The sequence below is a fragment of the Cibotium barometz genome, chromosome 35 (genome assembly GCF_041138505.1).
Source record: "Cibotium barometz isolate CiBa-2024 chromosome 35, ASM4113850v1, whole genome shotgun sequence".
Taxonomy (NCBI): domain Eukaryota; kingdom Viridiplantae; phylum Streptophyta; class Polypodiopsida; order Cyatheales; family Cibotiaceae; genus Cibotium; species Cibotium barometz.
In genome coordinates, this window is record NC_141080.1 from 44,655,069 (window position 1) to 44,667,350 (window position 12,282).

A 12,282-nucleotide genomic window follows, 5' to 3' on the forward strand; every position below is an offset into this window, starting at 1 on the left:
AAAATAAGGCCAAAAAGAGGGCAAAACACAAGGTCAAAAAATCCCCGATAGCCAACTATAAAGGAAATGTGACATCGTGTTTACTCTAGTGGCCTGTTGGGGCTTCTTTTTTGGACTTGTTTGCCCTTTTTCTCATATGTTGTGGCCATGGTTCATGATTGACATTGCAGGCCATGAAGCCCATGCCCCAAGTGCGGCTTGCTTGTAAAACATTGATATATGTATACGCCAAGTGTGGCTCGCTTGTTGTATAGCACATGAAGTCCATGTACTTAACAACATAAGCCTACAATGGCGAAGAAAAGGCATGAGGAAGAGGGCCAAGTAGGGTTAAAAAAAGGCCCAGTAGCCCACTGAAGCAAACACAATGTCACGTTTGTTTCAGTGGACTGTTGGCAAATTTTTTTGCCCTACTTGGCCCTCTGCCTCATGCCCTAAGGCCTAATGCTTCACCATGGTAGGGCTTACCATGGTGAAGCATAAGGCCTTTTTTTTTGTCGTACTTGGCCCTTTGTCTCATGCCCTAAGGCCTTATGTTTCACCATGGTAGGGCTTACCATGGTGAAGCATAAGGCTTTTTTTGCCCTACTTGGCCCTCTTTCTCATGCCCTAAGGCCTTATGTTTCACCATGGTAGGCCTTACCATGGTGAAGCATAAGGCCTTTTTTTTTTCCCTACTTGGCCCTCTGTCTCATGCCCTAAGGCCTTATGCTTCACCATGGTAGGGCTTACCAACAAGGAATTGACATGCTTAATCATACATGGTTAACCTCTATGCTAGGCAAACACTTTTGTTGCGCTTAACCTCCTATGGCCATAAACCTATGAACTTTATGCCATGGAGCTTTGCCTTGCACAAGGCCTTAGGGCAAGATAAAGAAGGCCAAGTATGGAAAAAAAAAAGCCTAAAGCAAATGTGACTTCATGTCTGCTTTAGTGGGTTGCTGCTCTGGGGATTTTTTTAAGCCCTTCTTGGCCTTCTGTCTCTTGCCCTAAGGCCTTGTGCAAGGCAAAGCTTGTACATGAAGCTTCTCATAGGAAGGACTTGACATGGAGCCTGGGCTTGCCATGTCCATGTCCATGTCCTGTGCTACACAGCCTTAGCATGTCATCGCTTCACTACCAAAGCTTCACTGGCACATGGAGAGGGAAAAAGCTTCAACACCGAGGCTTCATCACCATAGCCATGAAGTATAAGAAACCTAGCCATGAAGGGCAAGAAATAAAAAAGATGAAGGGAAAAACAGTCACTTGTGTGGAATGCCAAATGAGAGCTAACATGAAATCATTTGCTTCATTCCCTGATCACTCTTCTCTTAAATGAAATGAAATGAAATGTGAATTTCAAATGTGATGAAATAATTAGTTTTTAAGTGCTATTACTCATTTAACTGTTCACACTTTAAGAGAATCCTTAGGTGACTGAACATAATTTACGCTAGGCCATGATTTAGATTTGATTTTGCACTTAAGTCAGGTTTGTCTTTAAAACAAGGTTGTTGAGTATTTGAAGAAAACAAAAATGAAGGATATCATAACAACACTGCTATTCAATTTCACACAAATCTACATTTTGAATTAATAATTTACTCAAATTTACTTTGTTGAGTAAACTTTGACTTTGCAAAGTGCTTAAATAGCTAAAATGTATAAATAACAAAATATTGAATCTTGAGATTTATTTTCATTCACATAAAGGCAAGCCTTGGGTGTTTTCACACATTTACTATGTATGCTAACAATAAATAACTAGAAATGTCAATAAATTATAATATATGGTGTGTTAACCTAACTTTGACGTTGCAAAGTTCTTAAATAGCTAAAATGTATAAACAATAAAATATTGAATCTTGAGATTTATTTTCATTTACATAAAGGCAAGCCTTGTGTCTTTACTTTTCACACATTTACTATATGCTAACAATAAATAACTAGAAATGTCAATAAATTATAATATATGGTGTATTAACCTATATAGTAATTAATTATTTATAGTACATGATTTATAGTAAACTAGACATAATTTGAAAACATTTATTGCTATCTGTTTGTGCTCAATCACTAGAATTTCTCTATCGTTGTCTACATTTTTCCTTGCCTTGTTACTATAGTTATGCCTTCTTCAGTAGTTATCAGATATGGTAGGGACAAGTGTTTGTCAATTAGGTATGATACAGATTTATGTGAGGTTACATTGAAAAATTTGAAAGAACATTTTGATCTTGCTAATTTTGAAATAGCTCTTCAACAAGAAAGTGGCAAGGAAGATATTACAATTATGATGCATGTAGTTGATCTTGAGATGGTGAAGGTGGTTACAAGTTAGATGGGAGACTGCATCAAACATTCACTCTTATTGCAACACCAAAAACGGGAAATAAGAGCAAGATAACTATAGATGCAGATCATAATGAGGTTAATGTTATTTCTATAGCTATTGCCATTGCACAGTTCCCTTCATGTGTCATTGGTTTCAGCTGGAGTCAGGAGAGAGTTGTAGAACTTCCCATAAGAAGTTACAATGGTTGCATTGTTTTTGAGCTTCCTCCCTCACCAAATGGGTCTCCCATGTCGGCAATGGACCAAATATCTAATGGCCATGTGTGGACAGAATACAGAACATGTTCAATGGATGCATTCAATGGGGTGGTTAGAATGAGTAGATGTGGTGGTTAGTTGAGGTATATCAAAGTTGATTGTGCTTCCCTTGAGTTGAGAAGGCTGGTAAATAAAACTCATTAGAAGGGAAAGTTAAGGAGAATGGACCCACCAAGACCAATTATATATGAGTACGTTTCTCTAGTGTGCTTTCATTATGGTGAAATGCATGAGTGTGTTATGTCATGCCCTACATTAATATATTATTGTATTCCTAATGAGAGACTGCACACAACAAGGTGTGCTATACATTTTTGGGGGTCCATCACCACCCTATCAACATATGACTTTCAAGGGCATGAGGGAAGCAAGTAAATGACATGGTGTCAACACGTGCTAAACTAAACCCATATGCTACTACAAAAAACATTGAGGTTCATGTTACAAAGGACTTGGGGATGGAGATGTTTCTGGCAAATAATGATGAAACATTAGAGGAATTAGATGATGTTAAAATTACAGCAATGTGATGAACTATGGTGGATCAAATACTAGAATCAACATCATTAACAAAGAGATTAGATGATAATTAATATGTGATTAGTGAGTAATTAACTGATAGCTTAATGTAGGCATGGATAATAAAAAATCAGCAAATTCTCATTAGGCCAATGCCTCAATTTATAGAGTTTACATCCAAGCATCTAATCCCACTGATTTCTCCTTGATTCACTCCACCTCTTTTTCTTGATTCTCTCCACCTCTCCCAGAATATCTCCACACCTCCTAAATCTTCTCATGCTACCCTTTATTCTCTCCCAGTAGATTCTTCTCACCTTTTCACAGGTTCTCTCACATTTAAAGATTCTCTTTTACAGCCTCTAGCCAAGGGCTTGTTCCCGCACACACCCTATTCACTTGTATATTTCAACACCTTCCCTCAAATGAATACTCCTAGCACACCTGGACCCTATACCAAGTTTCCCTCTTACTTGATAGTCCGCGACCAGTGCCTAGCACACCTCCCCTCAAGTGAACAATCTTAGCACACCTGGACCCTATACCAAGTTTCTCTCTTACTTGATAGTCCGCGACCAGTGCCTCAAGTCCCTAAACTCATAGTCCTTGACACTCTCTCTCTCTCTATGTGTCCAAGGCTACTACAAGTGCCCGCGACCTTGACTAAAGTGCTGGCCATCAACAGAACAGACAAGTGAGACGAAAAAGAGGTCGAGTGAATCCACGTGTTATTCTAGATAATGATAGTCACTAGCCAGAGTATGCCACAACCAGCATAGATAAATAAAAGAGATGGGAAAAAAAATTTGAGGGAGCTGGATGATGACAGTGTTATTTGTAGTGAAGAGTACAAGGTGCATGGAGAAAATTGGGCTATAAGAAGAACAGAACCACACAGTGTGGTGACATGATTTGGTTTCATATCATCAACAAGATCACGTTATGGAGCTCTCGTGAATGATTTGGGAAAGAGTGCAGGTGTACCAACTCCATGCTTTAGAGGCAAGAGGCAACACCCAAATGGGATTTGTGAACAATTTCTTTGGTTCTATAATAACGGTCTCGTACACTTGGAATGTTGATCAATCATTACTTGGTATTCTAGGGTTTGGAAGATTGCAAAAGGGACCTCTATAACAAAGGAAGAGCACGCAATCCTATTGGCTGTCGCATTTGTCTTGAGTAATGCAAGAGTAGGTTTATTGGAGCCACCAAGCCAAAGAACTTGTAACACAACAACACCTTGCCATGTATGACCTACAAGAAGGGATGGAAAATTTGGTAAGATGGTGATAAAAACTTAACAAAGATTTTCATGAAAGGATTCAAAGATCTAAAGAATTGCAAGGTGAGGCTGTTAGTGAGAATATTGTGATACCCAATGAGGTGCATGTCTTAGGGAGAATATTATGATACCCAATGAGGTGCGTGTCTTTCACTTGCGCACCGCAAGATGGATAGAGAAGGGAATGACATAATCCGTTTCAACGGGTTGTTAGGGAGAATATTATGATACCCAATGAGGTGCATGTCTTAGGGAGAATATTATGATACCCAATCCATGTCTTTCACTTGCGCATTGCAAGATGGATAGAGAAGGGATTGACATAATCTCTTACCCAATGAGTTTGTTAGGGAGAATATTGTGATACCCAATGAGGTGCATACCTTTTCACTTGCGTACTAAAGGATCAATAGAGAAGGAATCGACATAATCTGTTACAATTGCCAAGCTCCCTCAATGCTCACGTCTAGATTTTAGTCAAAGAGATTCCAAAAAGGAAGTGTATGCCATGCAAACACATTTACTTTGTGTTCATTGTGGTCCTAGGTTTGAGTAATAAGGTACATGAGTTTATGCACCAAAGCAGCTCTGAGTGGTAGTAGGAGAAACCATAATATAAGCTTGGAGTTATTATAAGCTTTGAGTGGTAGGAGAAACCATAATATGGTGGCTTAGGGGAAATTTTACAACATCCATGCTGGGTGCCATAATTTTGTTGCCATTAAGATATGTGCCATAGCTTCATTTCGGGTAACTATTGATATCTACCAAGATGCTTCATTTTGGGAAACTACTTTTGTAAAAATTGATTGGCTTACTAAAAAGAACCAGTGTTATTGTGATTGGCTTACTAAAAAGAACCAATGTTATTGTGATTGGAAGTGATCCCATCTACGTATGTGTTGTTGCTATGGTTCAACAATTTCATTAAAAGAGAGAATACTAAGAATCAAGTTAAACCATTATAACAAATGTTTAAGCATATTAAGATATGTTTGCTGCATAGATTTCATAGCTTGAATAGTGCTACCTTCTTACACAAGCTCACATGCTTTTTTTTAAATCCTTTAAATATTTTTTGAAATTGAATTATAAAGTATTAAAATATTAATATAATATTTATATATTAACATTCAATTTTGTATTTATAGGGTTATCAAAGACACATGTAGAGAAAGAGTTGCTCGGTTCAAAAATTACATTTTTAACGGGAGTCGCTCGGTTTTGTCTCTCGCTTGGTTTCAATCGCTCAATCTCTTTGGGTTTACTCCAGGTAGCATGTGGACACTTCATGTGGTCCAAAAGGAAGATCCTATCTTGTGGATATGTATAAATTGGCTACAAATTGATGTATGAAGCTCATTCTCACTAATGCAAGTCGTGATGTGTTTTGATTAGCCTTGACTCATGGCTTAATCACCTCTATTAGTGTTGATATCATGCTCTAATGATACATTCTTTCATATTCCACCCACCATAGCTCTCTCTTGCAACTCCCACAAACTCCATAGCCTTCTCAAATCATGTATTTTTTGAACTTGGTATGAGAGCTAGGCCCATTATATTCTTAGCTTTAGCATTAACAGTAATTAGTAGTATTATTAAGGTTAATTAAGATACTCACTAATTACAAGCAACCTTATCCACAAGCTCATATAGTGGCTACTATTGAGCTCCTTGATTCTCTCTATTCTCTCAACCATTAGGCAAACCCTTCTAGGAGATCATAGAGCACCTATGTAGCATTAAAATGGATAGAGACATGTAGTATGTGGACAATTCATGTGGTCCAAAGAAAGGTCCTATCTTGTGGATATGTATCAAATGGTTATAAATTGATATATGAAGCTCATTGTCACTAATGCAAGTCATGATGTTTTGATTAGCCTTGACGCATATCTTAATCACCTTTATTAGTGTTGATATCATACTCTAATTGATATATGAAGCTCATTGTCACTAATGCAAGTCATGATTAGCCTTGACGCATATCTTAATCACCTTTATTAGTGTTGATATCATACTCTAATGATGTCTTCTTTCATCTTCCACCCATCATAGCTATCTCTTGCAACTCCCACACACTTCATAGCCTTCTCAAATCATGTATTTTCTCAACTCAAAAGAGATCAAGTTATTATGTCTAGTTTGTGATAATGTACTTGGTATAACAATGGAAAAATCGGTTGGTGAAAGTGTTATCTAAATTGTGGTATTATTGTAGTACATAGTAAGTATGAATTGTTGTGAGCTCGAGCTATGAGAATATCAAACTGGATGGGTGATGCCCGAGTGACCTAGATAGGTAATTCCCAAGCTACAATGGTTATGTTTATGATGTTTTCTTTTGTTCGATGTATGTTTTGATGGATTTAAGTAAATGAAGTTAACAAGCTACTATAGATTGTAATATTTGAATTGTGAATTGTTTTAGGAGGTGGATGTGCATGTATTTTTAAGTGTACATGATACTCAAGTGTCAGCTAGGAGACTTGGGAGTAAAACCCCTTTGTACCAAGCACAAACCAATAATCTTTAATTGAAACACAAACTCCATAGACCCAGTGGTGGTCGGATGAAAGGATAGACCCATGGAATTGGACGAGGCTAGGCTGAGCAGCCTATGGAATTGGTCTAAGTAGAAAAAGATCAAACACTAGAAAGTGGGTGGCACGGTGCGGGTACTTTTTGAACCGAGACCAATTTGTATTCTAGAATGAAAAACTTGGCGTGAAAAATATAGGTTAAGAATCAATTTAAACAAGTTACCTTCATAATCAAGGAGTCAAGAAGTCGTGTTGAGCCTCGAGGAGCTTGCTTGTGAGAATTATGAAGGGACACTTGGTAAAATCTATTGAGAATGCATGCATCTAGGCATAGCTATGGAGGCTCAAAGCACATGATAAGAATCATCATCAAGAATATAACAATTAACACTTAATTAATTAAGAACACTACTAATTAAGGCAATAGACTCAAGGCAAATACATAATCTCATTACTTAACTTAATCCAAATACATCATTACATAGCCTTCACATGGAGCTTTAATCCACGCTTTGTGTGCACCGTAGTGCATTCATGTGTTAATAAATTCTCACACTGCACGTGCCTCCTCGTACTTTCCAACTTGTCTCACTCAAAATAAGCTCAGAGGTTGGTATACATCAACCATACATTGTGATACCACTATATCATGGCACCACTATCATAAACATCATGGACATGAACATAGACATCATCACATCCACACACATATGGGCACATCTTGACCAAGGGTTGCCCAATCCCAAGGTTAACATAGACATCATACATGGGGACATTAGCCACTATGCCTCATAATGGGCACATCTTGCAAGGGTTGCCCAATCCCAAGGTTAACATAGACATCATACATGGGGACATTAGCCACTATGCCTCATAATGGGGTGGCCATGACAACACGACATACATGGGAACATAAACATACATGTCATCACATAACTTAACCGTCATTGGCTTCATGATCTTCAACTTCATGTTCAGCTCCATCTTAGTCTTCATCTCAAGCTCCATTCATATTTGTCTTCACACATGCCACTTCTTCTTGATCTTCATGATGCGGCTCCCTCATCTTGAGGTCATACATCATGATTATCCATGAACATACATCATGGCATAAAGGCTTTCATGGCAAAATGCGTGGCTTAAAACAATGCATTGTTCATGTCAACGGGTGACGCACTTTTTCTTGACATAGCATATTAATGCACTCAATGGAGATTGTATTGCGGAAGCATTTGTGTATGCTATGGAACCCCATGGTGATGATGCTAGCGAAGCCCGAAAACTCGTCCTGTTGAAGGCCCATGTGAACTACCTCTTATGGAGGGTTCTTTTACACACCACCTTTTTTTTTTCATAACCTGTAGGGATTATTATTTGATGGGTTGAAAAAAAAAGCCGTATGAGCTGTGGTCGTTGTGGCGGCGCGATCACTCTTCTCTGCAAGGCGCGCTAATTAATTTCTCTCGACGTCCGTGTTCTAATCTTGTGCTATGCTTTTCATCATTGTTGTCTCTCATTCTTTCAATAGATGGCCACTGTCTACTTCACTTCTCAAGCTCCCCTCTTTTGTTGTGTGAGGATTAGAGGTGAACGGTATGAGACATGCATACCTTGACCATGTGGAAGGTTGCATGTTGTCTAGCTGTAGGTTGGATTACTGTTGTATTTGGATTGGCTTATAGTTGTCTTGATGTCCAAAAATGATACCAAGTCGGCCAAAGTACAACAAGGGTGAATTTTAGACACATTCAAGAGGCATCAAGGCACTAGTGATTGAAAAGACCTTAGCCAAGCTCATTCACAGCTCCAATCATATTTTGTATGTTTAAACCACTTGCCTACCATTATTAACTTCTACACAATAGAATTTGGTACATTGCCCATGGGTCAGATTCATGGAGCAACAAGTGGACCACATTTTAAAAAATTTAGTGGAACACATCGTTAAAAAAACCTATTTTAGAAACACCAAAGTCCTAGGGGCTTTTAGACAAACCCATCCGAGATACAGATCTTCGCAATGTTTTTCATTTCTTCCATTTACACTATATGGTGTGTGGGTGCTATTAGTTCCTCTACTTAGGGTATCTAGCATTATGTTGTCAAATTTTGGTCTTATAGGCTCGCTTGGTGTTTCACATATTTCAATAAATCTTTCTTGCTAAAGCGTCTTTGACACATTTTGAAGACTTCTAGAGAGACAACTCATTAGTTGTAGACAATGATTACCTCTTTCTTTAAAACATCAAAACATATGTCAAGAGGTAGACACCAACTTAGGGTGACACAACACACTTTGGCCATCCCACCATCCCAAAATGCATTCCATAAATGCTCCTTACAGACAACACCACCCAAGACGCATATAGGAAGTAAGATAAGGGTGTCACCTGAGTGACCAAGCTTACCAAGTATATCCATACACTAAAAAGCTACCCATGTAGCTTGGATATGGAGTAGACGTACTACTTCACAGCCTATCCCAACTCAAGGAACTAGTGGTAAGGCCCATGACAAAAAGCTCTCCAATCATACCTAGAAGTTGTTTTGGTTTATGATTTCTTAATAGGAGGTATGTATGGCTGAGGCTCAAGATCATAAGATACCTAAAGATAACTCCACTCATGTGCACACTATAGGTTCAAGTTTTGCTCTCTTTTTTTATGACTACTTTATTATATGTAGTAGTCATATTATTCTTTTATTATTCCCACGTTATATTACATTGAATCTATATTGAAGAACCACCATTATCTTAAAAACCCTTGTGCTCTGTTAAAATTTGAAGCCTTCAAAGGGCATCAAAGTCCTTCACACCTTCTAGAGAAGGCCTTTTAGAGAATAGGGTTGCAAAAGAATTTTGAAAATTTCTCTAGATTTTACACAAACATACATATTTAGTTAATTTTTAAAGATCAAGCTAGTTTTCGGCCTTGAGATTGAAGGTTAGGGTAGGCCTTCAAATTTTAGCCTTGCTTGTGCTCTAGGGTAAGCCTTCAAATTTTAGCCCCGTTTGCACTCTCTCTCTCTCTCTCTCTCTCTCTCTCTCTCTCTCTCTCTCTCTCTCTCTCACACACACACACACACACACATGCACAAATGCAATTCTCTGTTTGGAAAAACCCATACTTCCCTTAATTACAAAGGAACTTTGGTCCCCATTTACTTCAACTCATGGGAAGCCGATAAGATAGTAGCAAAAATAATAACATTTATTGCAAAATACTCATGTAGTTTTAACATGAGTTATGTTACATTTAGCACCATGCTTAAATCATGGACTAAATTGGCCACTCTAATCTTCTATTTTTAAGAAAATGCTTTTCTCTCTTCAACATTCTTGGCAACTCAACAAAAGCAACACTTTTCTATTACATCCTTCTCTTTAGTGGACCTCAAACTTTCTCTAATGCTATTAGATGTCTTCAAGAAACTCTTTTTTTTTTTGGGGTCTACTTTGCAAAGAGACATTGTGATAGTTTTTTGGACTCAATAAACAGGTTCGGCCTATCTCACCATCATCCATTAAGGCAATATACCCATCATCCATTAAGGCAATATACCCTTATCTAATGTAATTCATGAATGCTAATCCCTCCATCATCCATTAAGGCAATATACCCTTATCTAATGTAATTCATGAATGCTAATCCCTCCATCATCCGACTCAACTAACTGGTCCTCCAGACTACCTCACTTGAGACAATAAAGGAATCAAACCCTTCTGCACATGAGTCATGAATACTCATTTTGTTATCCACATCTATTTTCATATATAAATATCCAAAAGAAATGTAACATTTTACACGTCTTTTTTTAGGCTAGAGATAACAGTACCTCCCTTGGATGGATCAAAGCTTTCCAAGCACATACCTTACACACCTCTAATGCTCTATACGACCATGCTACACACAGGCATACAAACGTGGCATTCAAAAATTGCAGTTACAAAGCAAATTTCAGCTTTGATAAGTGAGAGAGACCTTCTCCCAACTTCATTCAACAGTAAAGTTATTTTTTGACTTTTGAACGAGGCTCTAGTAACATCATACTTCAAGAAATGAGAGAATCGATATAAAAGCAAGGAAATTAATCAACTTCACCCAACCATACTATGGGGATGAAAAATGTGATAAAGAAGTGGTATCAAATAAGATATACCTAGATGAATCCACGAACATGCCCAAATTCACCTTATAAGAAAGTGCAACTCATGGCAGTCATCCACAAGACAATAAACCATCAACTCCATCATGCATAGTATGGACTAGATGATCGATATTGTCTTGACTGTGCACATCCTCCTCCCTCAACCCTATCAAGATGTCATGTTTCCTGTAATCTCCCATGCCTAGTCCACAACTTACTGATTGCACCTCATGGGTGTTGGGATTCGGTTTCTCTTTTGTGTGAACACTCCCTATGAGTGTTAGTGTGGGTGAACACTCCCTACGAGTGATTTAGATATTATCTAGATATTATACCTTCTTCTTGACATAAGTAGTGATGTCATCCAAGAGAGCCTCTCAGCTATAGAAGCATTGTACTTTGTGATCTTAGAACATACCAATTATAAGCAAATCATTGTATTGTGCAATGATCTGTTATCTTCCTTTCAGTCAATCACATCTCTCCATCGCTTGCATGCACCATGGAGATCTTCTATCCTCCTTAGTTTAGTTTAGGCCTGTGTAACCCTAAAGGTGTATTGCTTGGCAAACCATGGCATGCTCGCCTTGAACCTTGCAAGAATTACAAGACAAATAAACTTTCTTTATGCACAAAGGTCAAGAGCATCTTATAGATGCAGGCATATCACGTGATACTATCCCCATTGTATCTCATGTTCAAATCAATCAAGCAATGAAAAAGAGAGTCTCTTCGTACTTGGTTTTTGTACGTGATGATGTGGAACATGCAATGTGCATGTAGATTCTCTTACTCATCACGAGGCCAGCATATCGTGTGAGTGCCTGCCAACAAGAGGAGATTATGAATCAAGTTGGTGAACTCTTAGAGAAGGATTTAGTGTGACCAAATTCTTTGCAAATTTGTTCACCCATTCTTTTGCATGTGCATGGATTACAGGGCACTTAATAAGGTAACCATCAAGAATCAATTTCCTATTCCGAGACTTGATGATAACTTGGATAAATTGGACAGTTCGAAATGTTTGTCACATTGATCTCAAGAGTGGTTAACATCAAGTGAAAGAGATGCCTCAAGATGTACATCTTTTTGGGCTCTGTGAGTGTTTGGTTATGCCTTTCGGTCTCATAAATGCTCCACCTACCTTCAACCAAATGTGGATTCATTCATCATTCCATCATTGCA